Source organism: Canis lupus, chromosome 13, assembly GCF_011100685.1.
Source record: "Canis lupus familiaris isolate Mischka breed German Shepherd chromosome 13, alternate assembly UU_Cfam_GSD_1.0, whole genome shotgun sequence".
Lineage (NCBI taxonomy): Eukaryota > Metazoa > Chordata > Mammalia > Carnivora > Canidae > Canis > Canis lupus.
In genome coordinates, this window is record NC_049234.1 from 35,766,463 (window position 1) to 35,773,018 (window position 6,556).

Here is a 6,556-nt window from a genome sequence, read left to right on the forward strand (position 1 = left end):
ATAAACCCTTGCGTGTATGGTCAAGTGATTTTCCACCAGGGTGCCAAGACCCCTCGGCGGTGATGAGAAAGTCTTTTATAGATTCAGAGTAGAATGGCGGGTGCCCGGCTGGGAGCAGGGAGTCGGTGTTTCAAAGGTAGAGAGTCTCAGTTTGGGAAGATGAAACAGTTCTGGAAAGGGGTGGATGATGCCCAGTGTGAATGCACTTAACGCCACTGAGACCTGAATTTAATAAATGGCTTCAACGGTAAATTCTACGTTGTGGTATTTTGCCACGACAGAAAAGTATTTTTTTTTTTTTTAAATCATGCATCAGGGAATCCCTGGGTGGCTCAGTGGTTTAGCGCCTGCCTTTGGCCCAGGGTGTGATCCTGGAGTCCTGGGATCGAGTCCCTGCATGGAGCCTGCTTCTCCCTCTGCCTGTGTCTCTGCCTCTCTCTCTCCTCTATGTCTTTCATGAATAAATAAATAAAGTCTTAAAAAATAAAATAAAGTAAAATCATGCATCAGCTCTTGTCGCTTTCATGCTGAGAACTCTCCGGTGACTTCCCACTATCCCATCCTGGGCGAGTGGGCTCTATGCAGCCTGGGTCCCAGCAACTCCCCCGCCCCGGCCAGGACGGTCCCCTCATCCCCTCTCCGCTGCCCCACATGGTGATCCGTGACAGCACGACAAGCTGCCGCCTGTTGGCAGCCATCACGTTGGTGGGCTCTGGTTTGCCCCTCATTATCCCTGTGTTCAAGCCATTATCTGTAATGACAGCCTGGCATAATTATATTTTTACAATTTGTATAATTATGCTCTACCGAGTGAAATGATCATTATTATCATTATCAAATATTTATTAAGCACTTCTAGCCGCTCAAAGCTAATAAGAGGTGCCCTCAGCTCTTAAAGATCTTTCCTAATTCTATTTCAAATTCATTTCAGCTGAGGTTATTCTTCCTTCTTGGGAAAGAATCAAAGAACTTCCTTTTTTTTTTTTTTTTTTTTTTGCCTGGGGCTTTTTATCCACGCCCTCGTGTTAGCTTCTCGGTGAGGCTGTGGAGCAGACACCATGATCCTCATTCCCCAGACGAGGAAACCGAGAATTGGGAGGAGCCAGGAATAGCGGAGGTGAGACTCGGCCAGAAGTCAGAAAGAGAACAGAGCTGTAACCGCTCCTTGTAGGCGGTGTCACTTGGCTTATTAGGATGGCTCCTTCCTGTCCCCACCCACCACCTATTTACACTGTACATGCCAGGCACCGTGCTAGGCTAGTGGGAAGAACATACGAGCAAACCGATTGCTCTGAAACAATGTCCGTCCGAAGTCAGGGAGGGGCCCAGCTGGTGGTGGAGGCGGGTGAAACAGGTGATGAGGGAGGGAAGCGGGGCCTGTGACAAACCCGTGGGCAGGACTCCTATCAAGGCTGCTGATCTTGCCATGAAGCCACCTGTGATCAGTGTTGTCTCACCTTCCCACTCTTTAGATTTCTAGGTGAAATCTCCAAAACATCAAATGTTGGCAACTTTGACAGATACTGGTTATTGTCTAACCTAACAACCACTCCCTGCCTTAAAACTCACCTTCCACCTCCTTTAATTTTTCAGTAGGGGTGACTTACTGCTTGATTGCAGGAGCAAGCCCCAGGGAATGAGTCTTAATTGGTTCAAAGCAGTCCTACTCGTCCAGTTTGGCCAGCGATTGCTCTCAGGGTGAGCTAATGACCCAATTCTGCCCCAGGAGAATTAAGGGAAAGACTGTTGGGGAGATGACCCCCCCACCTCCTCAGTAAAAAAGACAAAGCCTTGAGCCTTAATGAACAAAGAGCTTGTGGCCTACTGCCCTTTTCCCTCGTTCCCGTCTAATGCAGTCACGAGCTCTGAAATAGCAGCAGCCATTCTGGAACCATGAGCCAACAAGCACAGGCCTAAAACCGACATGCCGAGAAAGACCAAGCATAAAGAAAGCTCTGGTGTCCTTGAGGACATCCTTGCTGCGTCAGCTCCAGATGTAGCCACGAGCACTTTGTACAGAAGTCCCACCCAGGGGGCACTGGGTGTCACCAGAGGAGGGTAGCTGGAAGGGGAGCAACCAGCGTGTCCCACTGAGGGACACATCCTGCCACTGGTTTGTTAAGGGCCCCCTGCACGGAAGGCGCCCTTTGCTGAGCACTCGCAGGGCTATGCGTCCCCTCACAGCTCTTCCAACCTGTGGTTCACCTACGATCCCCTTCCCCAGACTTTCCTGTCAAGCCCCCAGTCTCCTTCTGCCCATGTTCCTGGGCCACCAGTCAGGCTGTGAGCCACCATCCCCGAGCTGGTGTAGAGCACGTACCTCTGGCTTTCTCTCCATCTGGGCTAGTGAGCCACGGGGAAAACTTCTCTTCACCTCCACCTCTCAGGCATGCTTGAGTGCAGGCTCTGCCGCAGGATACTCATGTGGTCTGTTAACATGGTCTCTTTCTCCTCTTCTGCCCACAGAGAACCCCTGAGACCATAGGTGTGGGGAGTGGGCCAAGACGCGATGCAGAGGAGGTGCTGTGGGAGTCCGAGCCACCTGCTCAGGTGACTTCCTCATGCTCTTGGGTCCTGCTCGAGGCTGATATACATCAAGCTCCCCTGTACAGTGGAGTGTGGCATGTGGATCACATCACATCGAGCTCAGGTCACATGCTCATTTTGGGTCTCATAATCTGGCATTCGGCCTCTACCAGCGTCCAGTGTCCAACCTGAAGCTATTGCTCAAATAGAGAGTAGTTGCTTGTAAATGATGTAGTTTTGCTACAACGGCCTTGCGAGTCTGTGCTGTGCCGGTACCGGGGCTTGCCGGACACCCTCCCCTTGACCTGCAGGGTTAGCTGGTGAACGGGTCAGAGCAGCACACTCGGCCTAGAAGTCAGAGGACCACCAGTGCAGGATGTGCCAAATCTTACCCTAATTTAGCTAAGTAAACCCTCAGGTCATCCCGAGCTGCCGGTGGAAGTGGGTGGAACAGGTGATGAACAGGTGATGAGGGAGACGGTGCTAACACACTGAATCCACCATCCCTGCTAAATCAGCTCTATTGAAACATTCAACCCAACCCAACATAATGCTCTGTCCACTTGGACTGATGCCTTTAGAATCCACTCCCCCTGCACTCTCGGTCTGTGCTGATACAAATGCATGAATAACCCCCAGTTCTTCTACTGTGCGAACACCCCCTAAATCTGACTTCACAGCTGTTCCCCTGGAGCATGCTGGGAGCAGACTGCAATTATGGAGTGCAGCTCACGAGGGGCCCGTCTTGAGAAGACTTACCACCCCTAGCCAGGTAAGCAACTTGAATAAGCTCATTAGTAGGACCTCAAGCTGGGAAAGAGTAGTCCCTGCAGGCAGGGGGCTATTTCCACCGACAAAGAGGTTCAGAGGGACGAGGGTTAAAGGTCCACTTGTATCCTCCCAACTGCCTCTAATTCTCAGGACCCTGCTCTTCCCCATCAACAGCCTAACTACACGGAAAACATCAGCTGAAGCTGTGAATTCAATTTGTGTAGTAATTATGCATCAGAAAGAATCAAAGGTGGTTCTGATCTTTAGCCCTATCAGCCCTGAGGCTACAAAAGATAAGGAGTCTTAGGACCGCCACAGGAGCTGGTCCTCTGATCAGGCTCGTGCTGAGAGTTATAAGTTTAAAGCTTTCTTGTTTTCTTTCTGGACACTCTCTGACGCAATCCGAAGCCAGCCCGTCCCACGAGACTCCGTTCCTACCACGATGGTCACTGGCGGCCATGAGCCTCCATCTAGGCAACGACAGGCGACAGGTGAAGGAAGTGTGTTGTCAGGGCATGCTGCCGGTGGGGTCATCTCCAGGCACCAGCACCACCAATTCAGATGATTAGCCCTAGATTCCCATTGTCCTTGGGTGGTTGGTTTCCTAGGACCGTAGGTTTCAATGTTCAATTAGGAAAGCAGAAACTTCTTCAGGTATTTCAAACAGGGATTTAATGCCAAGAAGGTACTTGGAGGGTGACAAAGGAGTTGCAGGTGTGAGGAAGGTGCTCCAGAATAGCAGGGGAAGGAGGTGCTGGCTGGAGACCCGGGACCTGAACCACCCCTGGCTCACAGCCCAGACTCCCCAGAGAATTCCCAGGGGTGCCAATGCTGAGCAGCCCCCCAGGGTGAAGTGTGTGGATGTTGACGGTGGTTGCTTGCAGGCCCCAGCCTGCCACTGGCGTTGCTCTACAAGCAGGACAGTTTCCTTCCTCCCTCCCGCCCCCTCCCCATCTCTCACCCCGCGTCGCCCACTAGCGGAACCTAACCAGAAGACGGCCGGTGGGGGCCTCTGGGAAGTGTAGGCAACTGCCTTCTAGCGCCCTGGGATGCAGACCCAGGCGGCAGCACCAGCAGCAAGAATGAGCCTGTGCCGAGGCATCAGAAATGAGGGGCATTGGGGAGCCTGGCTGGCTCAGTCGGTGGTGCGTGTGACTCCTGATCTAGGGGTCATGAGTTCAAGCCCCACACTGGGTGTAGAGATTATTTAAAATCTTAGTTAAAAATGACATTACTTATTTTTTTTCCAAAGATTTTATTTGAGATATAGAGAGAGAGGAGTGGTGGGGAGCAGCAGAGGGAGAAGTAGGCCCAAGAGCATGGAGCCCCATGTCGGGCTCCATCCCAGAACCCTGAGGTCATGACCTGAGCCGAAGGCAGACGCTTTACCGACTGGGCCACCCAGGTGTCCCCCAAAAGATCTTCAAAAACGGAAAAGAAACGAGGGGCAGGACTCTTGAGATGCTGTGAAGAGAAGTGGGCTCATCACGGGTAACACCACTAGCAACAGAATGACGCACAGGTGCACGGTGCTCCTATAGCAGGGAAGGTCCCCAGGATTAGAAGATTCCTTCATTCTCCTCCTGTCTTAAGTCTGAAGCTTGTTTCTTATTTTAAAAATGGTGAGCACTTTCCCCCTTTTCTGAAGCCCTTTGGCCCTTTCCTTACTTCTCGACACGATGAGGGACTGTGGACACCTGCCAGTCTCGTAGGCTGAGCTTCCCGCCCCAGCTCCTCCTTGAACTCTTCGGCCTCCCTTCACTCTCCGGACCCCTTCCTCTTCTGTTTCTCTCGTCTTACCCCACCCTGCTTTCTGGCCTGTGGAAAGTGAAAGGCGAACCTTACAAAAAAACAGTAACAAGCCGGAGAAACACAACGTCTGAAAACTTGAAAATGCGCCAGCTGTCCAGCCTGTCCCTTGTGTGGGCCAGAGGCCCCCCGGGGGGTGGTGTCTGCCCAGCAGCTCCTCGCTCATCCTGGGGATGCCAAGGGCGCTCCCACCTACAGAGGGAAGGAGCTCCTGTGACCAGGAGCTGAACCCCGAGGCTGAAGCAGCACCTCCTGCCCCCGCACTGCACAGGGCAGGGCCGCACTGGCCCATCGCTTGGCAACAGGCCGGCCTCTGCGTGGGGTCCGCTCTTCCTGCCACTCTGATGGGCTCCCAGCGCGCTCAGAACGGAAGCCACGGTCCTTACCTGCCGGCCTGAGCACGTCCCACTCCGTGACCACATCGCCTGCATTCCCTGCCTCACTCCCGAAGCTCCGACCACCGTGGCCTTTCAGTTCCTCCACCTGCCCGAGCACCTTCCTCCCCTGGGCTCCTTCCCACAGCTGTCCCCGAGGACGAGCATCCTACCCCAGCCCTTCGCATGCTGGGCTGTTCCCCTCTGCAGGCCGGGGCTGCAGGATCACTTCTCAGAGAGGTTACCTACCGCTCTCATGGTCTTCTTCAGAGCACTTCCCACAGGAGACGGTCCTATCCTCCTGTGGCCCTTGTACTTGAACGTCAGCTCCGAGAGCAGGGACCAGAGCCGCCTGGCTCCCCGGCTGTCCCTGTGCCCAGCAGTGCCTGGCACGTATTTGGGCCACGACCGCAGGTGACAGTGCTGAAGGGAACGCTGTCCTCGCATTCTTGGCCTTCACCTTTTTTTTTTAAGATTTTATTTATTCATGAGAAACACAGAGAGTGAGGCAGAGACACAGGCAGAGGGAGAAGCAGGCTCCCTGCAGGGAGCCCAGTGTGTGACTCGACCCCAGGACTCTGGGATCAGGCTCTGAGCCAAAGGCAGACACTCAACCGCTGAGCCACCCAGGCGTCCCTAGCCTTCACCTTGTAATGACATAGCACGCACCAAGTGCTAAAATCACTAGGTCATTATGGCTGAAGGCAGAGGGAAAACTTTCTAAATACTGCAAATGTCAGTAAGCCGGGTCATCTGTGACCTCTGGTCTTAGGGTCCCCTCCTCAGGAAGAACAAAGAGCAGTAAATTTCAAAACGTATGAGACTTGCACAAACATGCTATACAAGTGTACATTTTATATTTTGTAATCACTACCCAGGTGAGGGACAGAATCTGAATCAGAAAGCTGGGCAGCCCAGGTGGCTCAGTGGTTTAGCGCCGCCTTTGGCCCAGGCTGTGATCCCTGGGTCCCTGGATCGGGTCCTGTGTCGGGCTCCCTGCGTGGACTCCGCTTCTTCCTCTGCGGGTCACTCATGAATAAATAAATAAAATCTTAAAAAAAAATCAGAAAGCTTAC